Here is a 24,602-nt window from a genome sequence, read left to right on the forward strand (position 1 = left end):
AAATAATTAATGGAGGCATTAATGACATTACTTTGATAACATGTCATATGGCACTTCATACTATTAGTCTGAAACACCTTTATATTTTACATTATTTTTTAAATCTATTCTCTTAATTAGTTTCTTAATTAATGATATTAAAGTAAAACAAATTAGATAGACTTACCGGCACGATGCGCAGCAGCGGAGTTGCTCACAAGGTAATCTGTAACATACAAAATACATCAAAATTTTAGCAGTGTTTAAAATAATTATTTGAAAAAGGATTATTACGTACATTAAAGTTTTACTCTTCTTTTATGCAAATATCTAATAGAAGAATTACATATTTATATCTAATAACTATAAATATTAAAACTTGCAAATTTTATACTGAATATTTCAAAGTTTCTGTGTGTAATATTTTACTTTCAATATTTTACAAATAATAAATAATAAAGGATTACTATAAAATTGGCATCCAAAGCCCTTCCGAGCCTCCTTTTTTTTTCAATTCTCTTTGCAGTCCTTCAAGGTACTTATACGTGTTTGCAATTCGCGAATTTGTAAATCGCAGGATGTTTTAAATGACACTTTCGACGTGTATTTTGTCGTTTGGATATCATCGCTTCAATATCATTGCATGGATTACACGTTCGACACTTGATTGCGTCTTTAAAATGTAACGATGGAAAAGGATAAGGCTGCAAACCGCGGAAAGAAATATAAAGATACTCTTGAAGAAGATAATACGTTAATACGAAACGCGATCTATCTCGTATACAAGTGTCGCCGTGCGAATGATAAAGGAGCAGTAAATACATGATAAAATCGCGCCGATTTTGATTTAGAAGAATGCGGACAAAGTAAAAAAATATATACGTGGCGATATATAGAACGTGTAAGAGAGAGAAGAGATATATGGAGCAGGCTGAACACAACAAGGTAAAGAACCTCACCAAACGCTATGAGTTGGTCTCTCAAAATTCTTAATATTAGAGAATTTATCGAACATTTAAACTCGATTTCAACTTTATTTCGATAAATGTTCGATATATTTATCATCGAATAATGTTAAGAGTTCGAGTCGCGGCGTTTGGTGGGGTTGTTTACATTTTCACGCTTAGCCTGCGCGCTTCATATTCCCCCTCTCTTTCTCACATACCTCTTCTGTGTACTCGCACGTATATTATTGTTTTTTCCCCGCATTCTTCCAAATCGGAATCGGCACAACTTTATCCTTGATGTTCCTTCATCATTTGCACGACGGCACTTGTACAGGGTAGATCACATTCCGTATCGGCGTTTTATTTTTTTCAAAAATATCCTTATACTGCTTTCCGTAGTTTTTAACCTTATCTTTTTCCTTTGTTATTTATTACAGACATTATTCGAATGCCGAACGTATAATCCGTGCGATGATGGAGTTTCACTTTGTCCGAACGACAAAGTACGCGTCGGGAATGCCGTTTAACACATCGTGCGATTTACTTACGTCGCGAACGCATGTGAATGCTTGAAGACAACAATGAGGACTGAGAGGAGGAGGAGGCTCAGGAACAGCATCGGGCGCCGGTGGAGCAACTTTAGGGTAAGTAATAATTTATTAATTATCTATTATTTGTAAAATATTGGACATAAAATATTATGTAATGTAACGCACATAAAAATTTTGAAATATATTTAATAAAAGATTTACAATTTTTAATATTTATAGTTATTAGATATTTGCATAAAAAAAGATGAATAAAAGTTTAATGTGCGTAATAATTATATCTTAAATAATTGTTTTCAACTCTGTTATAAATTACTGCTGCGCATCGTGCCGGTAAGTCAATTTGTTTTATTGTAATATCATTAAGAGACTAGGTTGAAAAATAATGTAAAATATACAAGGACTCAAGATGAATCATTTCACCCGTTAATAGTAGATTTCTAAAGTTTCTTATATGGAAACACACGAAAAAGAACACTTTTGCTAAAAGATCTAAAAATTGTACTAGATATAAATGGTATCATCAAAACTTTTTGTTGCGATATGAAAAAGATCGAATGTTCTATTGATTAATTTTGATTATCCAACAAAATTTATTTTCAGATTTGTATTTGGCATAATTTTTAGATCTTTCAGCAAAAGATCTAAAAATTGTGTCCTTTCCGTGTAAGGAAAGTGTATAAAAATCAATATGCGACGTGCCTGAGTGTGTGAATTTTTGACAATCAAAACGGTCAACTTTCAACATTTTTCCATTTAAAAACTATTGCAGTCTTAACATTTTAATGTATAGTCTCCAAATGACTTTAGGAATCTGCTATTAATGAATGATATGATTGGTCTGGAACATCCTGTATAATTTTATTTTAATATTTTAATATCTGAAAAAGTAAAATAGAAAATGAATGAAAAAGTGTAGTTGGTCAACTTGTTGACACGTGCATATTGAAGTATATTTTTATCTATTGTTTTACAAAAATTTTTGCTTTCGCAAAAATGATTTCTTTCATACGAAACAGTAGAAAGAAATAACAAAAAAGAACGCCCAAAAGATGAATATTATATTCGTATCAATTGCAATGATAAAGTTAACGTAATTTTAATACAACACATGTTCTTTAAATTGTTTATGATTTATTGCAATTCTATTCGTTGTCAAGTAATGCAGATAAAGATATTTGATGTTGCTACTACAAATAAAAAAATCAAAATTAAAAAATTTTTTCTCTACAAAGCTGCAATTTTTGATTTAAAAAGAAAAATGATATAATATTACGTGTTTTTTATTTTGAGTTATTCTTTTTTTCTTTTTTGAGATGTACTTAGAAAAGGAAGACTTTTTTTCTTCAGTTTTTTTATCGCTTGTTATTCCGTCTATAGTTCAAATAATGCCTAGAAACGCGTCAGCAAGTTGAGTTACACACATATATCCGGAATTTTGAGTACCTCTGCGGCTTATTGCCGAGCACGAAGCTAACCGCCCACCTATCTTCTTGATCTCTCGAGAGTGCAAAATATTTAAATACTGTAGACGACGCTGCGATTTTAATTCAATGCCGCGTCAGCGCTGAAAAAAGCATTGGTCGCGCTACTTGAATCGAGAGTCGGAGGCACGTTGTTCAGACTTGCACCTGGAGTAGATTTTTGTGAATAATTTTTGAAATCAACAATCACACACAATGCTCGAGAAACAATCACATTAAAATCTAATTAAATAAAAAATTCAAGCAAAAAACGTACTTATTAATCGGCATGCAATAATAAATTATAGTTTAAAAAGTTTACTTTTTGGCACATAAAATGAATGTAGTAAATAATTTCTGTTTGCATTACTTATCTATATAAAATGTAAAAATATCCCATTTTTATGTGTGCATTTTTTGTAACAATATTTTTAAAACAATGATGTAGTACTGTGGGAATTTATTTGTCAATGTGATAAATAATAAGTTAAGATTATTGTTTCAAATTCTTTTATCTACTGGATGCAATATACGTATATCCGATACCGCCGGATCATAGCGGAGAAGACGATACTCGAGTCGTTCTTTTTCTAAAGTGCCGCTAGGACAGCAAAGTCGATGGCATTGTCTCCATTGTTGTTGAATTGTAATCAATATTTTCACAATATAACGGCATTGTCCGTGGCACGGGCAAGTTGCGAGTATGCTTCACGTGCACCAAGAAACTCTTTTCATTCTTTGGCGACATTCTTCGCGGAATAAAAAAGAATAGCAAATTTATTTAACCGAGAAATTCTCGCAAGACATATCATAAATTTAAGAAACTGATTGAAATAAAATTAAGCACTCGCGATCAATATTATTTAATTAGCATAATTGTGAGACAAACTACAGAATAATTATTAAAATAATTTGCAGAGCGCAGTTATTTAAGATCTATAATTTTCTAACATTTCTGTGATATTTGTTTGTTACATATTATACTGTGCAGTTGTCTTTTATGACAACATGACGTTATAAATAACTGAAATTACTTGAAAAATGGTTCTAATGTTCCAACTAAAGTTATTAATCATTAATTATACGGAAGAAAAAAAATATTTGAACGGAACCTCACGTGTTAAGAAATCGTTATTATTTTGACAAAAAATTATACTGCACTCTCTTTCTTCTTTCTGCATTGTATAACTTGAAATTTATCATGATGCGGTTGGGTGTCCTTTTAAGTATAATATCTCTCCTGTTGTAGGAAGATGTAGGAAATGGTAGTTTCTTGGGTGGCGCGCATTAGACTTGACCTCGCGTGCCAGCAGGTTGCCTCGAAAAACTAATTACTTGATATATTGCTAGGGATGCTTCTCTTTGAGCAATAATGATAAACAGAGATAGCGAGAGTTGGCTTATAAATCAACTATTATCTTTTTACGAGCTCCATTTTTTGTGTATTGTAATCGATTATGATTTGTTGATGGTATGTGCCCAGTTAATGCGTTTATTAGTTTACGACAGGTATCTTACTGCCTCAGACCTCTACAAGGTCTCGTCACGCGATGATTTGTTTTTGTAACAGGCATCCGCAGTATTGTTATGACACAAGGACATCCTGACGAGAAATTGCTCGGTCGTAAAACACGTTAAAACGTTAAAACACGTTTAAAAATTATTTTTTAAAATCGAGAACTCGGTTGAAAACGAAAAATTGTTATTTATAGTCTATTGAATTGAATTTGTGGTACTGGCAAATCAGACGAGATAAAAGTTGATAATTTTTTTTTCGAATAAAAGTAAAATATGTATTATTTTATACAAAAGATATTTGTATCAATAAGTATATATTGTTTTTTAATTCTCAGTTTTTTCATAATGAGATTAAGATATTTAATATTGCTATTTTTGCACATTATTCGATTAAAAATCTACAAAATTTATCAAAATTTTAAAGATTGTTTTTTATAGCACATTTTTTAGTTACTTTTTGATTAAAGTTTTTGATATTAACAAAAATTATTTTACAAATATTTAATATTTTTTTTTAAATAAAAAATCTATATATCCAATTCGATTTGTTATATATTTTGGACACATAATTATATATAGTTTCAAATATCAGATACTTTTATCTCACAATCAGTATAATATTACGCGCGGTCTCAACGTTAACGTATCTAGTATGGTTTTATGATTTAAAAAAATCAACAAAAAAGTTATAAGAAGTGCGGATGTCGGAGTGCAAAAAAGGCAAGAAATTTTATCGCCAAATAATATTTGAATGGCAATAAAATTTTTCGCACTTTGGTTCTTATAGCTTTCTCTGTTAGTTTTTCTTATTAATGTATATTTCAATATTTATGTCGAATATCAATCACTCGCAACATTTTAAACCTCCTATCGGTTAATTCAAAAGCAAAAGTAGGAAAAAAAGAAAGATTGATTGCACAGATTATTTTGCGGAAATATCAGCGGTACAAATAAACATATCAGAACTCCCGTTTACCATGACGAAGGGTGGGTTTCTGTGTCCTTTCCTTCCCTTTCTGACTGCACCTTCGCCGTTCTATAATCTCGGCGAAGTCTACCTGCGGCCAACATAGGCAGCTGTCGTCTAATTGAATTATCTCGTTTCCAATTCGACGCGGAGATTTTGGACGAAAAGCTCGACGAAAAGTCATGATGCTAAATATTGAGAAACATGTCAAGGTATTGTTGCCAGAATCTTTTTCCCTATGATTCTATAGTAGTAGGAGAGAGTAGAGCTGCCGATTTTTGAAAGCCTTTGTTTGTCGGCGTGCTTTGCCGAGTCCAGATGCCGCTGATGGCGGTCATGCTCAGGTACGCTATGTGGAAACATGATGAAAAATAGACAATTCAAAAAAGGCACTTCGTTACTTGTTCTTTATCGGAATCCGCATCGCGGTAGGTAGGTAGGTAGATAGGTAGGTAGGTAGATTTTTTTTAGCTTTTTCATCGGGTTGCTAAACACTGAAATTTATGTCTGTAAAAAGAAAAAATCATGACGTGATTTGCAAGAATTTTAAGGAATGCGAAAATCTTTGAGCATGATGTTGCATAGTTGTTAGTTTATTATATCTATATACTATTTGAACTGAAATAGAGAATATTTTAGATTGAAATAAATAAATTAATCATTTACATTTAATTAAATGTAAATGTATGTACTTTATATTTAAGTCAAATTTATAAAAGAATTATACGTATATAATCTATGCGATAGTTTTTTGAAAATCTCAGAATAGTTCTATTTTTATTTTCATGATATGAGTTGTGCGCCACACACATTTCACATCAATATTTTAGAATTTGTATATTCTGTAAAAAATATATTAACATTAATAAATATAAATGTTTGCATATACAATAATCATAGGAAAGCGTTTCATAGAAGAAAGAAAATTTTTTCTGCGGTTTTTAATTAAATTATATTTGAGTTGTATATTCAATTAATAACATAATCTTATTATGATTTGAACTATTTTATTTCTATTTTAAATCCGTTCGATTTTTCTTATCTTAATTCCTTTTTTTCCAGAGAGATTTTTTGGGTAGCGTGCGCATGTGTGTTTTAAACTAGTAAAGATGCGCGTTTTGAAAAAATCGAAAATTTTCTGATTTTTCAAAAAGAACGGAAAACCATTTAGAAGTCTATATGGGGTCTTTTGGTGTCGTAAATTAGGTGTTGCGTTATGTTAAGGTTCCGCTTTTTTAGAGCGGAAGCTTAAACCGAAATAAAGACGATACCAGCTTCACAGTGCAGAACAATAGCTGGCTGAACGATGTTCCGTGAAATAACTAGAATTTTCTTTTACGGTTAAAGCACCATGCAGTGTTGTATAGTAGTGACATTATTTTGAGTGACGTGCATGACGATTCGATAATTCGCTATTATAAGACACTAATGTTCGATTATTAAGAACTAACGTTGCTGTTACCGTAGCGAATCTTAAATTAATCACACAAATCCCTATTGGTCTTCATGAAAACCGCAAACATTCCATTGAATATAGAAGTATTATTCAAATTTTTTTTAGCGTTGATTTTGTGACTTTGATGATAGAGTTTTTGTTTCATTTTATGAGATAAAAAAGTAAGAGAAATTATCAAAGCTACGGCTGATATTTGTAATAGAATTACATGATAAAATTTTTCGTTGCTCTTAAAAGAGCAATGAATGTATGAAGATCATTTGAAGTTAAAGAGAGAGAGGATAAGATTTGTGTGATCAAAAGGATTTATTAAAAGAGTTAAGACACATTTAAGAGTCCTATCTCGTGAACATCCCGGAAATTCTCTTTCTCTTTCATTAAGTCGAATATCGTCAATGGGTTCCATTTTGTCGGGAGGTGACGAAAAAGAATTCTCGCATCGATTCGATAGTAGTAAATAGCAGAGGAAATAAATGGAGGGTGTCTGCTAATATCCGCACGTACGCGTCTTTGGACAACATGGCAGCACAGCCATTTATTCATTTCCTCTAGGATACCAACAATACCGTCCATTGACAATCTCTGCTTCACACACGTCGTATACTACGCCCCGTTCCGCCCACGATCGAACTACAGAGAACGCCGACTAGTCCGTACTCGAGCCAGGGAGTCTACCCTGATTTCTCGGTTTCCTTTTATCATCAAGAGTTCGAAGAAGTGGCTAGAGCTCTATGCTTTTGAAAAATATTTAAGCAAGGAAAAAGTAAATTAGAATCGTGCGTGTATTGGGAAGAAAGGATATTTATTTGGGAAAAACGTCAAAATATTAAAATAACGAAACAATTTTCTTATAAAAATTAATTTTATTTACCGAGCCGCGTATCTAACACATAAATTTAAACTAGTTAAATTGAATAATTATCTGTAGGTGTTCAGATTATCAGAATTTGATTGGAGATATCGAAATGTCATTTTTTTCACGCTAAGTAAGATGTGACGTTCTCACGATCTCCTGGAAATATCGGACGGTGTGTCTGTGTGACACACTTCAAAAAGTTTTACCTCCCAGTTTCTGGTTTTCTGTTCGCCGACACAAAACAGAAGAAGTTTTCTCATTATCAACTTGTTAGCTCGAAACTTATCGAGGGTTGTTTATACGGGCGCTATATTTCGGCTAAGCAGGTCCTTGTCTAATATCTGGTCGGTTTCACCGAGGGTGGTCTCGCAAGAGCGGTGCTTTTATCTTTCTTGACATCTTTTTCAGCGTTGACTGTCCTACACTTTTCCCATCTTCAGTGGTAATCTCCCCTATTTTGTAAATTATTTCGTTAAGACATTTATCATATTTACAAGTATCATCAGTATACTTTTTTTTTTGTTTTTTTTAGATTTGTGTATAGCGCACATTCTTCTTTGGTTACATAGTAAGAAAAGACATACATCATTTTAAAATATTTGTCTAGATAAACCTCGCTCTTTGCTAGAGTTTTTAAAACATTGCTATTTATTAATAGAATTATTTTAATACGTTATAAATTTAAATTATCAATAATTTTCTTTGACTTGTAAAATGTAAATGCTTTGCTACCATTTTGATATATTACATAAAGATATAAAATAATTTATAAAATTAAAAATACATATAATGGAAAGGCTCATATATGTACTTAACTTTTTGTACACTTTATGTATCTCAATCTGAGATTGGTGTACAATTTAACTGTCTCATGTAGACTAATTAATTTCTTTACGAAAAATTAAAAATTTCGCGTTAACATCCTGCGACGGCTCTTAATGCTCTTCTATTATATTGTACTTATTATAAAATTAAATTTAGTATTTTTCTAGATTTCGAACAATTTTAGTAATTGCTAAACTTACTGAATTCTGAAGAATTCGTTCGTATTTCGTAATTTTAATCTAAAAAATAGTTAGCATGGATATTGAATTGCGTTCTCGAAAATACTCGTATAAATTAATTTCCGAGTGCAAACTTATGCTTCCTAGTTGTGTTCACATTAATAATTTTCAAGTATGCACTTTTTACGCTACATTTGGTGAGATTCGTTTCTCCGTGCGTGAAAATGTGCGTTACAGTCGGAGATCGACTCTGGCAGGCTCTTCGAGAAGAAGTAATTTGGATTTATCGAACAGCAGACACAACATAGACACATACACATATATTTATACGTAGACTCGGGCACAAGGCGGAAAGCGGCCAGGTGTGAACCCGACGAGCCCAGAACTAATGGAGCCACAAATCAATGGTGCGATGGGCCATCATTACTTTCGCTAACACAACGTGTTTACCACACAGAAACCGACGGACGAATCTCTTCTCTGCCCGGCGAGGGGAGAGACACCGATCCACCTCGCATCCCTCACACTCGATTGCCCGTATTGTGCCGTGTTCTGTCCCGCGTGCAAAAATGATTTGGCGGTTCCTGTTTGCTGCACCGTACTAATCGAAAGAGACGAACGGTATACATCGCATTTATGTGTACACTCGCGTAATTTGTTCGACACGAAAAGATCATTCGGTCAGCAAACGTTACGAAATTGCTCAAGCTGAAATTTAAGCTAAACTCACTCAACTATCTATCATAAAATTTAGCTAAATATCAATCAAATTCTAGAAAGGTGTCATGAAAAGTGTGAAATCGCGTTGTTCGGCGCAATTATTATCACGCATGATGACATTTGTGAGTATAATTTTTAGCGGGTAAACAAACACTCTATCTTTGCTCTATACATTCATTCACAACTGCCAATTGTAACACTCAGCGGTATGCTATTAAAGAATCAATCTCTGGCGTCCGTAGGTAAATAGCGACAAAAGAGCGATAGCGCTTGTGGAACTTGCCGAATATGATTTCGTAGGTTGGCGGCGGGGGTGGCGCGGCCGAGTGTTTGTGAAACATGCCGCTGCCTGGATTTGACAAATGCGCCAAGACAGAAAGAAAGAAATCTGTTAGTTGAACGTTCTCTGTGATCTGCCGATGTCCTTTCAGATTCTTCCCCCGACCTTCCCTCTCTTTCACGCTGTTTCCGTTATGTGTGCACACATGTGTACACACTCAGACACACACATTCATGTATTTGTTGTACTGCCCCCACAACGTGTCGCACAGCTTACAGCACTAGCAACATTATTACTATTAGCTGCGCCCGCTTACGGTTACGGCTCTATTATTGCTCGCTATAGAGAATCACCTCAGGGCTTTTGCTCGCCGCGAGCGTGTTACGATCTCTTTCTAGTCTTTCTCGTTGTCCCTGTTCCGTGACGGGGAATCGGGGACCCGCGTGATTAATGACTTGTGCTTATAGACCACACCGCCAGTATAATAATCGAACATCTCTCGAGTTTGTACAAGAAAAAGCCACAAATATATTGATAATGAATTTACATCTTTCTTCTACTTTTGTAAAAGTAGATTAGTAAAGTACTATTATTTATATTACTAGCTACACGCGCGCTATTTATTCTCTTAATTTTGCAAAGAAATGTATATTATAATTTTATCTAAAAAAGCACTTTGAATATTTTCTATAAAATACAAAAGTAATTAAAAAAAAAAAAAAAAAAATACCTGTAATAATCTTCTCAAAATATGAACTGTAAAAGTATGCAACTTTCGCAATGATAATTCGATAGCACGAAGCAACGCACAATGCGTATCGAGATAATCAATCAATATCGCGGAAAAGAGGTAACAATAAATGCGAGTATTACATTTTTAAGATAAAATGATTATTTTACATGCGAAAAATACATAATGTTAAGGAAGGGAGGAATATTTTCTTGCATTATAAAAATAAAATTAAAATTTAATTATTCACTGAATAATTTTTTTTATTTATACATTTTATGACGACATTTGATATTATCAATATATTGACTTTCGTTTGATTTAGATAAAATTAAAAAGTATCATGAACAAAGTTGACTCGAGTAATTGTCAGCTCGAATCCGTCATCGTTCACTACACGGCTCTTTCGTCTCGTTTTGGCTCGTTTCGCCGCTTTGTAGACGTGTTGTCACCAATTGTCGCGCGCTGCGCCCTACGAGTTTACACACAACAGGGTGACGTGCAGTTTATGCGATTCTATTGTCAAGCGCTGCTGGTTCTTCCTGGTTATACATGTACATATATGTACATGTACATAACTTATATAATGCATACATATATATATATGTATAGGCATTATGTATGTACATATGTATATGTATATATAGAAGTACCCTGTTTTCGCTTGATTCTTAGCTTAACGACTTTATCTCGTACATTTTTCTTTGCAATATCGAAATAATAATCCGCAATTCAATTTCGGATGCATGCAATACTTTTATTGTTTTATTCTATTAGATTATTTTAATATCTTATGATATTATTGTTAAGAGTTCTTCGTCGTAAACAAAATTTACATAATATCTTTAATTTTTTATTTCTAATGTACAATATATTTACATTAATGTTATTTAACAATTTTTTATTTTCTTAGAAATATAATTTTATATATTAAATCGTGTTAAAAGATGGTTAGACATAAATATGTATAGAAACAGTTGCTAATATTGGTTCGTATAAAATTAAATTAAATTACAAAAATTACAAAAATGCAAAATTGGAATTGTCTAAATTTTTATTAGTAGATCGTAAAGTATTATATTTTAATCATCTTTAGGCCGTAAGCAGGAAACATAAAGTAGGCCAAACTGAAATGTGTTTTCTTTACTATCAAGGCTCATTTTGCATTCTGCTTTGCGTAGGCGCACTTATTTCGCGATTACTTCGCGACCGCAATTAACGCAACTTTATTTATTGGAAATAATTATCGTGGAATTCGTTTAGAATCTAGCGCGTTGCAATTAAGTTACGGAAACTCATTTTTAATTTCTTATAAGTGCTGTGTAGAAATTTATAACAGTCGCATGCAAATACGTGCGATGAAATATTTCGCGTCATGTGATATGTATCGTTTCGTTGAAACGATGAATAATCATAATTTCACAAGAATAACATTCGAACAAAAATACTAGTCTTAATCATATTAATTCTCTTCGCAGATCCGGTTTTCGCGGACTTACATAGTGTAATCATCGTGCAGAAACTGAGTTCAGGAAATGTAAATTAGAATGTAATGAAAACATTTTTCTCCGTGACAGAAATAACTTCTGTATTCTGATTACACAGCCAAATGATCAGGGAAAAGACGTATAATTGAATGTAATATTAACCGGTATTCATAAATTCAGTCGCTCTAATTATTCACTTATCCTTGTTTTGTAATTTATCCTCATAGAAAATTTGTGAATACATTTTTTATAAGTAAATATTTTTTAACAAGAGATGTGCGTGTCTTCCTGTAAAAAAAAAGAAACGAATGTGTGGTTTATTCGAGCCGCAAACAAGCAGACAATAAGGACACGCATCTCGATTGTCGCGTCACAATAACTGGCACAATACGGGCAACAATTGTATCCATCAATGTCGTCATCCTACACCGCCACCCTGTAAATTAGTCCTCCAAGATCCCATGACGCATCCTGTGGGACGAGCTCGCATGTCATTCCCAGTTACCAATACAATACGATCAAAATCCTGTCATAGAAAGCCCGGAGATTCCCCGATTTGTTCCGCCAAGACTTTTCATTGCCGCTATTCTTTAATAGAGGCCCCTGCTCGATGTTCTAATCGATCGATATTAAATTATTAGTGATTGAAATGATATTTAAATTACTTCAGTTCCGACGCGTTAATTAAATATGTTAATTAAAACATGTATAATTTATTGTTACATAAAATTTATTACGTATCATTTAAAATTGAGCATTTGCTTCTCGATACTTGTGTGATATATCATCATATTGGAAACATAAATGTTAGTGCGATTTATGTGATCCTTGTGTAACGGATAATTTATCCGCGTGTAGTAATTATCCTTGAAAGAGTTGGCAATTAACGATATGATTATTATCATTTCAAGTTCTTCAGAATAAGATGAGAAATCTTATTCTGAGATAAGTCTAATCGACGTGGCCACCATGATCGATCCTATCGATCGACATTCCAAATGCATCTATTAGTATCTTCAATAGCGTCATTGTAACGATCTTGCGCCCATCGTTTTTGTAGCGTCCTGGGAATTAGCTCGTATCCCGACACCATTCCTGCCGTCGAAAATCCGACCTACGTAATCCTGGCTAAGGATAATCATTCAATGGCGTGACACAGTGCGAATTTCGAGTGTAAATGCTCCACTTAGCAGCCAATGCGCTCGTGGTCGTGAGTTTCTTTTGTGCCGATCTTCAAACGATGTATGGCTCGTGTTAATACGGATTTGATCTCGTATTCTGGTTTCCTTATTCACTACAACGATATTTCAAGTACCCGGGACTTATTGTTAGTATTACGCTCGCATTACGCTCAATTAAATTTTAACAACGGCGCACACTTGAATATTATTTAGTTTTTTTCAATTTCGAGAATTATTTTTCTATAACACAATATCCCAAAGAATTATTATTACATAAGGAAAGTTGTGTTCAGATAAGTTTTAATAGTTAAATTATCGTTAAAATTGCACGAGTCTAAAAAATGTTTTAAGAGTGTTTCGGAAAAGAATATTGTGCAACGTATCGTACTTTTCGTATTTTTTTTCTTTATGCACACGCGTGCACCATAAACGATAGTGTTCCTGTTCTTTCAGGTGACGTACTACCGTCCCGGGAACTTCTTCTCGTTAGATGTCTCGTTCAGATAAAAGTTACTTTGGTTGTTCGTAACTCGATATTCAGGCCACACTGCAGGGGCCCGGTGGCGCAGGCAAAATGCAAGCCCGGGGCCAAGGGTGCGTCCGTTGTATTTGCTCAATTTACAGTTACGTAATTTTATAATGAAGGACCGTCGTTTCTTCGTTCTTTTTTTTCTTTCTCGACGATCGATCCGAGACTGCAACGTAGCGCCGTTGCGCGAACAATAGATGCTTCTGGGATTTTGCGAGCGAACAGGCCTACACAAAGGGGCGAGTTGCTAAGGTGGTGGGATGGCTGCCACGGGGGTGTCGTGTTTCGCAGTTGTTTCTATAAACAAGGAATATAAAACAGGCTTCTTTTGGGTCCGGCGCTTTCAGAGTGAGAAACTGATAAGTTAGGATGCGGAAAACACATTTTTCGCCGCTTGAAGTCTCATCAATAAGTCAAGCTGAATTTCGATATTAAGATACAATATTAAGATCTTAAAAATCCACTTGTTTTTTCGCAGTAGAATATTTATTAGATTCGAGACCCGATAAAATAATGGGAATGAAATAAAATATACAACAACGAAACAATCACGCTATTTTACAAAAAAATTTCTCCGCGCATACAATTCTGTTCTGAAATCAGCATTCTCCGTTTTCGAGAGTTTTACGATGACTTTTGGAAACCGACGGGAGCTGCAGAATCATCGAATCCGATTGTTCGTGTTCGCGGCACGCGCGAGTTTCTAAAATGCATACCGCGCAAAGCGAAGAATGGAAACAGTTTTCGTCGATTTGCTGCATCATCGTTTCTTTTTACCAGTTTTGCTTGTTAGATGAAGAGCGACGTGCCTATGAAGAAACTTTTCAAGATTACTGAGTTTTGTGTATGTGAAATAGGGAAGAGAGATATAATTGGCCGCGAAAGAAGCGTATCAACAATGAGTGGCGGTTTTAGCGCTAGATATAGGGGTTTGTTTTGTATCCATTGCGGCCCTTCTCATTTCGCTCATTCAAGCTCGACCCACTTAACCGCATTGCTTTGTGAGAGACCTAAAATAACACCTAGAGCTTGTCGACTCTCCGCTAAGAGTCGTCCCTAATTTCTCGAATGATTGCATTCTCGTTTTCCGTTTGAGAAGAGCAATGGTTCTTGGCCCGTTGTTTCAAGTGTTTCTTTGATCAAATTGATTCGTGAACCCATATATCTACATATTTGGCTTTATTTTATAAAGCTATATTTTTTATAACGTACACGAGTTTTTAATCGAATTATTTTAATTGGCAATCTTTTTCCAGCAACTATTGCAAATAATTAAAATTACAGATGTGAAAACATTTTTATAAGTTGTGGCAAATTCGGAAAGATAAATTTCGATGATGAAATGTGTAAAATATTCCGAATATTAAACTTTTCATACGTAATTAGTTGCCAATTGAAGTTAACACATACATAACTGAAATCAACATAAAAGTTTTTAGTGAATTTGCACGGCTAACAAACAAGTCAATGTTTTTTTTTGACGTGTTAGAAAGATATAGCGTACGAATTTATTTTTGAAGTTAAATTTGCATACATCTCTTTGTTACAATTCTACAATAAGATTTACGTTAATATGTTTTACGAAATTTCATCGCATACTGACAATGAACATTATATAATTTAGGTAGATACACGAGAACAACGGGCTGTGCATAGCCACTGTTTGCATAGTTGGTGCACAGCCCGAGGTACGTACGCGGACAAAGCCATTCTTCCATCATTGTTGTTGTTTTGGATTATCCGTGGAGGGTTTTATATCTTGAAAGTACGGCAACACATTAAGTTTGAACACACAGATAATAGGCTGTTTATTTTATTAGTGGCGAACAGTAGTCAGACGTCCCAACCGAAACTTCAGATTATTTAGATCGCGTTTCGTTGATCGTGAGGGAACTCTCCAATAGATTTTAACTACATATATTGTTAAAAAGTGGTTTTAATAATTTATAAATACTTGGTAAATTTTTGTAATTTGAGTATCACTTTAAATCGAATAATTTTATTATTTCAACAAGCCTCACAAGAAATAATTTTATTTTTATTCATATTAAAGTTTTTTAAAGTTTATTAAAAGCGCATAAATTCGCGATAAAAATACAACGTGACATATAGTACAAGCTAATGTAGTAGGAATTTCTTTTCCGGTTAAGTTTTGTGTGTATGTGTGTGTACGTATGCCATGTGTTGGTTTTATAAGTATTAACTAAACTAGATCACTAAACTAACTTCACGATAAGTTACCAGATAACATATGTCATTCTACTAACTATGTAATATTACGGACGGTTGTCCGCTTTCTACATGCTGATTATAAGTTTTACTTCAGTTAGTGAACTTTAATGTGCTCTGTATAGTGTACATTATCAGAGCCACGGTAAAATTCACCATTCATTATCGTGTGCCACATGAAGATGATCCATTTTGATGACTTTCGACCATCGAAGTAGGATATTAGATTCAGATTCATCAAATCAGAAGTATATTTTATATACGTATAAATTTCATGTTTGTATACTTTCCAATGCAAGAAGACGAGTTCATTCTTTTAATATCCTTCGATTTTTAATAGCTTAACTTGTGTTGAAGATATAATATAGCGACGCGAAAAGATCACACCGTCAAGATCGGGAATCTCTCTACCGGGCGTGTTAATAACGGCGATCAGCGTGTTCTGTGGGCTGCAGAATCGCGCCGCGTCCTGGGATGAACATAATGGCGGGTCACCATGACTAAAAGGGCTAATCATGACAAATGCAGCCGTTACTGCCTCTTCAAGGGTCCGAGAAATCTTGAAGAGGATCTCGCAGAGCCCGTGCTCGTTCGCGACTTTTGCCACGGACCTCAAAAAAGATCAGTCGTGTTTCTCCATCGTGTTCTTCGTACGTGCGAAACGTATCGAGCCGTGGCCGACGCGTTTGCCACGGTGCTCAATGTATCGTTTGTTCAGCAAACTCAATAGGCAACCTTTGTTTTCGTATATCTGCCTGCGACTCCACGTTATCAGACTACAGAACTATTTGTTCTGTAGATAGATGTCGAGCGTTTCTCGATTTCTTTGTTAAGTCTTCGAATAAATCCATAAAGAGCGCTTTTTTGTCACAATTTATATTTTAAATATTTTGCCTCAATTAGAGATAATAGAAAATTTAATTAAAGAGTGAAATGTTGTCCAAAAGCAAAGCTTAAAAAATTATAAGTATTTATATTTTGTCAGACTTAAAAAGATTGATAAATGATGACGATGACTAGTGCGAAGCGTGAGATAAGTTTGTTTCTTTTATAAGAGTTGTGTTGCAACTCAATTTGATATGAAAAAGTTGATAGTGTTTAAGAAGTAGTCAGAAATCGAGTAATTCCAATGATACGCGAGATTACTTTTTTTACCGTCGCATTGTGACAGAGATAGCAGGCTTGACAAAGAGCAATTTGTCAATTAGTATGTCTGTTCGTTGCTTGTCAGGACGGAGACTTAACGATTCAATAATTACACATTTAATACGATCGGCCACAGCTGCGCATCGGCTATGTCTGACAGGTCTGTTCTGAAAACCCTTCATCCAGCCGACGTATTTTTTTTTCTCACCGATGACCGTTGGCTCCGCGTGCTTTGGTGGGCGTAGTTTTTCAATTAATTAACCACTAACAGAGTGCTCCGTTGTGGAAAAAATGTAGCCACCTATCAAATTGTTATTTTATAGTAAAAGTGAAAATTTAAAGCAATTCAAAAGCACTTAACATATTGAAAAGACGATTTAACTAGACACATATACATGTCTTTTGTAACTGAAAAATGTAACTGAAAGATTTGACAGAATTAGTTTATAATATCGAAGAATCTCATATAGTTGTTTCTCGTAGTTGTTTATTTAATATTTCTCTTTATTCTTATATGTTATAATTTTTGTTACTTTTTACAATTGCCTACACTTCTTTGAAATATCATTAATCTATTAGTTGAAACATAATGGTTTTAACAATAAAAAAATTTTGCGCTAATGGCGACGAGAAGCGAAGAGAAAGAGAGAGAGAGAGAGTCCCGGGCCGCGAGAAGCCGTGCTTTTTCTACCCCCTCGAGGGCCTTGCCCTCGACATGTAACTCTATAACCTGGCATATCTGCAGATTTGTATCGAGCCGCGGGGTTTCAGGTCGTGGCCTCTTTTGTTGGCCGATGATGTTGTTTCGCTTCGTTATTGGTCGCAAGGTTGCACGGCGTGTACTGCGCGCACACGCTTCACTGTATCAGTATGGATGCCAGAGGGTCGTTCACGGCGGCATATGGCCGAGTATCATATTACGAGACGTTTGTCATCATCAGAGTAGTCATTGTTCCTTAGAGCTAAGGGTGCTACCGTGTATTGGCAAATCTCAGTAACGCCGGGCTTCTTTCTTCGCCTCTTTTCGGCTTTCGTTTTGGATACTTTCGTCAAATGATAGCCGCATATAATTTCTTTAGTTAAATTATGTTCAAATGAACTGATTTCGATTCAATTTTCAAATTCAACGATTTCAAACTGTTTTAACGCAGTTCTATCAAGTCAATGATTAGAAAGATTAGGAAATTGATTTTTATTTAGCGTTTGTAATCTGCACATATCAGCATAACTACATGTGCAATTATTAGTTTTAATTATAAATAAATATAAAAAATAAGGCTGATTTTGTTCATTGTGAAATTAGTTATTTTCAGTGTGTCTGTGCAATAATTTAGAAAGTAAAAAAAAAAATTTTTTTTTGTTTACCTGCGCGAGTAATATGATCCGTACCTTACTCGCTATCAATCGACCATCATTACGCGTAATCAAGCGGGTAACCGGCTGGGGCATCGAACTCTCTTCAAAACTATATTCTGTGACCCTTTGAAAAGGGCAATTCAGGTGCACAAATAATCTGACCTTTTTGAGTGGCAGCTGCGGCTCAAAATTTTTGCGGAGAATTACGAGTATTTTACCCCGAATATCCGAGCTGCATTTAACCCCAATTTTGTAACCCATTGATGCCACAGGTCAGACTATTTTTTGGTAATAGCATCACGAAAGACCTCCCGCGGATCTGCCTACCTAGATTCTGTGTAGAAATGTATCTTTCTTTTTTATTACCTCTCAAGAAGAATTGTACATTTCTGGAAACGGTTAGATGATATTTGATACATGGGAAAATTTTAAAGCTAGTCATCTGTAATCATATCGCATTGGCAGGGAAGGGTAAAAAAAGTTAACATTAGATGGCATAAGAGCCGATTTTATCAACGTTGCTGAATTCTAACTAAATTACAATCAATTTTTTATCTTTTTTAATTACAGACAAAAATAAATTAGTTATCTAAGGATAAGAGATAATTATTTAACTAACAAATTAATCTCTTTTTCATCTCAGAGATACATAATTTTTGTGTGTTATACTTTTAATTATTACTTCAAATATTTATTATATTAATATTAAAAAGATTTTTTTCCATAGCTAAATTAAAGTTAATCTCGTGACTCGTTGGAAGCTAATAAATCAGTTACAAACCGTTCCATAGTTGATTTTCTTATGGTTTCTCATTCTCTGTTTGACACTTTCTTCTTCCATCCTTATTTCTCTCTTCTTTTTTTCTCCGCTGCAATATTCGTCACGTTTGGTTGCAGAACCACGGGACGCAGAAGCGAATTCGCACGGTAAAGAAAGCGGCCGTTAAACCGTCGAGCCGCTTGCTCGTCTATAAGCTCTATATTTTCCTGGCAATAAATTTCTCGAGGGTTACGGAGGAAGGGGGGGTACTATTTAAGCGTGCATCACACGAGGGGCGGTTCCACGCGTTATGACGAAGGTAGCGAGGACTCGGCGATTCGAAATCGTAAATACATGAAGAACTGATATATTTATGACAATACAAGTAATATGCACACGGTCGCGATTTTATATGTGCATTTTATATATCGCTTCCTGCAAAAGCAATACACAAATCGTCTCAATAACTTACTCAATGAATCGATAACAGCGAGTGGTCCACAGTCCTTAAATCAACTGCTCAATTCGCGAAAAGATACGAACCACATTAAATTTTCTTAATTATAGATTACACATTGTGTATGTGTATGCATACTTAACATTGACTTATGAATATTTGGCTTATAAACATTCAAAAATGCGAACAATATGATCGATTAATATATGTACATGTTTATTGTTTTACTGTTTTTATTTTTCCTTTTATATTTTAAGAATTTGACATTTCTATTTTATTCATCATTAGAATTTAAGTAGTTTGTCACAGTTAAAAGCAATTTTCCCAAAGTAATCTATTCTTGACTTTTTTTCGTTTTTGTATTTTTTCACGAGCTTAAAATTGAAATTATCCTTGTACTGGATTGCTTTGGCAAAAAGATACGAATAGAAATTTTAAGAATTATTTCCAAACGAATCGCATATCGATACGATCGATGCGGCCCATGGGAGTAGCGGAAAAGTCACATGAATACCAGATTTTTGACAGATACTGCTAGAAGAATTCTTACAATGAATTGAGTTCTGAAGACTTTAAGATTCTTGCAATTTTGAGCGCGTGGCACATTTTGGAAAAGACTGCCGATACATCACCTTCGATCTTTGCCTATGTCCGATCAATCCTTCAGAATTGTTTGTATCATTTTCACGGAACGATTCCACAACAATAGTGAACTGTAAACCGCATGGTTCAGTTGACAGGATGACCGAACGTTGATCGGTCGTCTCTTAGCCTCGATGACGATTCTTAAAAGACATCACTATATCTTGAAGGAAGACAATTTAATTGTCGATTGATGATTTAATTGTCATGAAATTTTAAACATAAAATTTGGAAGCTGAGAATGTTGGACGTACTTTTACGTTTATTATAAATTAATATTTTATAATATAGATATTGAAATATTATTATATCATTGTATAAATGTATTTGTATATTTTACAGATAAACCTTCACGCTTCAAATCGTCATATTTGGTCCGCCGTAATTTCGTAATATAATAAAACGTGCGCCGGAAGTGCGGGAGTGCGTTATGCCGGGAGTGGCGTGATAATTTCGCGCGAATACGAAACGCCATATTTTAGCGAATCGTATAGATGAACGTATTTCCGCCGCATGCTACGACAAATATTGGGACATGATTTTCTTTTGATTTTGGGCTCGGCTCGGGGGAGAAAAGGTTCGATTTTTATCATGAAATCTCGAATACGAAAAGGCATCTTCAGTGTCAGACGTGCTAACATATGTCATGCCGGAAAGCATGGGGTTGCTTAATTGCAACTATGAAACATATGATCGACGGTCTACAAGTCCAGCGATTTGGTCGACAGTACCGTTAGTTAGGCACCGAAATGCTGGTGAGATGCCCGGTATCTAGTCGGTTAATTTCATGACTAATCGCATTTTATCTTCTTCGAGCTTACGTTTTGCCCTCTGTTTTGAAAAAAATTGTGTCTCAATTGGTAAATACGGTCGTCTGAAACGCGAACGGAATTCGCGCATAACGTCACAGTTTGGACAATTCGGTTCGATGCGCCTGCGACGTCGGGAGTGTCGTTTAATGTGAGTCGCGCGATTTTTCGTATTCGGACACGTAAATATATTCGTTCCGTCGTATAGTATAACAAAATGCGCGTCAAGAGTGCCGTTAATGCCGAGAGTTATAGCGAATCTATAGATGAACGCATTTTTGCTGTATGACAAATATTGGGACACGATTTTTTTTGACTTTAGGCTTGGCTCGGGGGAGGGAAAGGTCGGTTTCAATCATAAAATCTCGATTACGGCAGGGCAATCTTCGGTTCTACGTGCAGCGCGCTAGTTGTACAGATAGCCGGACTGTCGAAGGTAGTCGAGGACGGCTACCGGAGTTAGTCAAACGCTACCGATTGCTTTTCAGATGTCTTGTATCTAGTCGGTTGATTGGATGACTAATCGCACCTCATCTTCTTCGAGCTTATCTTTGCCCTCTGTTTTGAGAGAATTGTGCCCCAATTGGTAAATGTGGTTGTCTGAAACGCGAACGGAATTCGCGCATAACGTCACAGCTTGGACAATTCGGTTTGATTCGCCTGTGATGTCGGGAGTGCCGTTCTAAGTATCGCGCGATTTTCGTATTCAGGTACGCATGCGAGCAATGCATGCGCCGCGAACGCGTGTGATTCAATGTGAATGCTTTGAAGGACCACTGAGAGGAGGAGGAGGCTCAGGAGGAGCATCGGGCGCCGGCGGAGCAACTTTACGGTAAGCAATAATTCATTTATTTGTTATTCGCAAAATATTGCATATAAAATATTATATAATGTAGCGGATATAAAATATTTAAAATACTTTAAATATTTAGTAAAATATTTATAATAGTAAATTAATATTCACCATTTTAAAAAATTTTTTACATATTATTTCAACTAATTAAACTTTTTTCTTTATTCAAAAAATATATTTTTGAAAATTTTAATTTTTTGTTTAGACGTGTGCATAAATAAACGAATATAAAGTTTAATGTGCGCAGTAATTATTTTATAAATATTAATTATTTTAACCACTAATCTGCATTTATTTTTTTATTTTACAGATCAACTTTGTGCGCGTAATCGGTGCTACAAAATATATTCGTTCCGTCGTATAGTATAACAAAATGCGCGTCGGGAGTGCCGTTAATGCCGAGAGTTATAGCGAATCTATAGATGAACACATTTTTGCTGTATGACAAATATTGGGACACGATTTTTTTTGACTTTAGGCTTGGCTCGGGGGAGGGAAAGGTCGGTTTCAATCATAAAATCTCGATTACGGCAGGGCAATCTTCGGTTCTACGTGCAGCGCGCTAGTTGTACAGATAGCCGGACTGTCGAAGGTAGTCGAGGACGGCTACCGGAGTTAGTCAAACGCTACCGATTGCTTTTCAGATGTCTTGTATCTAGTCGGTTGATTGGATGACTAATCACCTCATCTTCTTCGAGCTTATCTTTGCCTTCTGTTTTGAGAGAATCGTGCCCCAATTGGTAAATGTGGTCGTCTGAAACGCGGACGGAATTCGCGCGTAACGTCACAGCTTGGACAATTCGGTTCGATTCGCCTGTGATGTCGGGAGTGCCGTTCTAAGTATCGCGCGATTTTCGTATTTAGGTACGCATGCGAGCAATGCATGCGCCGCGAACGCGTGTGATTCAATGTGAGTGCTTCGAAGGACCACTGAGAGGAGGAGGAGGCTCAGGAGGAGCATCAGGCGCCGGCGGAGCAACGCTTAGGTAATTATTCATTTATTTGTTATTCGCAAAATATTGCATATAAAATATTATATAATGTAGCGCATATAAAATATTTAAAATACTTTAAATATTTAGTAAAATATTTGTAATAGTATATTAATATTCCATTCTTAGAGATTTTTGACATATTATTATTTCAACTAGTTAAACTTTTTTCTTTATTCAAAAAATATATTTTTGAAAATTTTAATTCTTTGTTTAGACGTATGCATGAATAAACGAATATAAAGTTCAATGTGCGCAGTAATTATTTTATAAATATTAATTATTTCAAACACTAATCTGGATTTACTTTTTTATTTTACAGATCAACTTTGCAAAACACCGTCAAAGAACGACAACTCCGCTGCTGCGCATCGTACCGGTGAGTAATTTATTTTACTTTAATATTATTGCTTTAATTTATTTTACTTTAATATTAGCGCGCGAGTCACTTCTAGCGTAGAGGCGCTTAAGACGGTCGCAACACCCACCTAACCCACGGTTATATTATACTGCAATATATTTTTTGTTGCATATTTAAGGAAGCTGATGTAAACTCTATTAAAGAATGTCGAATCAACCAACTAAAGGAATAATTACATACTACGCCACCGTCGGCAAGTCATTAATAAAGCTTTTTAGAATTTAATTAGCGTTGAGAATCGGTCCATGGAAAGCATGATGCGAGAGCGTTTCAACTCACTTTTTATTTAATTATTGTTCTGAATCATAATTAATTTCGACATGATATTTCTTTGTCGAGCGTCTCTCATTAAATTTTATGCACGGTGATTAAAGAGCGCAATAAAATGCAAAAAAAAAGAAATAAACGCGGCAGAAAAAAATTTCATGTCTGCTTTGCGTAGAAATCATTGTTTTATATTTAGATAATCTCCGATTATTAACATCTTAGATACAACTTATTCTTCTATTTACTATTTCAAAAATATCACGTTTATTCATAATAATCGTAAGTCGATCACCGATAAAAGTTGTAAGTGTTATATATCTTATAGACAATGTAAATGAAAAGAATTTTTTTGCATTTTTCTTATGTGAATAGGTGTTATTTATAAAAGTAGTTTTCATGCGATTTTTGTTGTGCGACGTTTATAATAGCTTTTATGTCAATCTTCTTGCTGAAAATATCGTAAAGAAATATTACTTATCAGATTTCGATCTGAACATTTATCGATCTGAATTAACAATTTGTTTCTTGTAACCTGATATCTATTTTACTTATAAAATGCTATGAAAGATGAATAGAGCAATGTTACTTATAGACTGATGTTTTCACAAACACAATCTATTCGATACAACATAAGCATGTGTCTATCAGAAATAGACGTGTAAAGTTTCTTCGTTGCGCGCGCGTGTCTTTTAGAAGGCAGTGCTAAAACAAGATTCGTCTCTAGTGGTCCACTTGTCTTCTCGCATAACAAAAATATCAGTTATTCATAGGTTTAAAATCCGGATGATGCCGGAGTCATCAATCACTATGATATTGTTCTATATGACAGTGGTTTGAACGTTGTTTTGGTATCGACGCTGTAGGCAGGTTCCGGAATTGAATGGACACCCGCAAATCAGATGTATAACCGGTCCTGTCTTGACATCCTACAGGATAACCTATTATATTATCTGAATATCTAAACAATCATTGTATATACCTCTTTCCTTTGCAACTTGTAGGAAT

At 34.7% G+C, this 24,602-nt stretch overlaps 1 long non-coding RNA gene across 2 annotated transcripts; it reads left to right on the plus strand.

Annotated features, from left to right (window-relative positions):
- The first annotated feature begins 1,024 nt into the window (after nucleotides 1–1,024).
- On the plus strand, nucleotides 1,025–23,816 carry LOC136997971 (uncharacterized). 2 transcript variants are annotated; one of them, XR_010888523.1, is made up of 3 exons: nucleotides 1,025–1,570; nucleotides 20,598–21,896; nucleotides 22,228–23,816. It is a non-coding gene; the product is annotated as an uncharacterized lncRNA (long non-coding RNA). The 2 variants fall into 2 exon arrangements; XR_010888522.1 differs by having other exon boundaries at nucleotides 20,598–23,816.
- The last annotated feature ends 786 nt before the right edge of the window (nucleotides 23,817–24,602 follow it).

The sequence above is a fragment of the Linepithema humile genome, chromosome 2, assembly GCF_040581485.1.
Source record: "Linepithema humile isolate Giens D197 chromosome 2, Lhum_UNIL_v1.0, whole genome shotgun sequence".
In the NCBI taxonomy this organism is placed as follows: Eukaryota; Metazoa; Arthropoda; class Insecta; order Hymenoptera; family Formicidae; genus Linepithema; species Linepithema humile.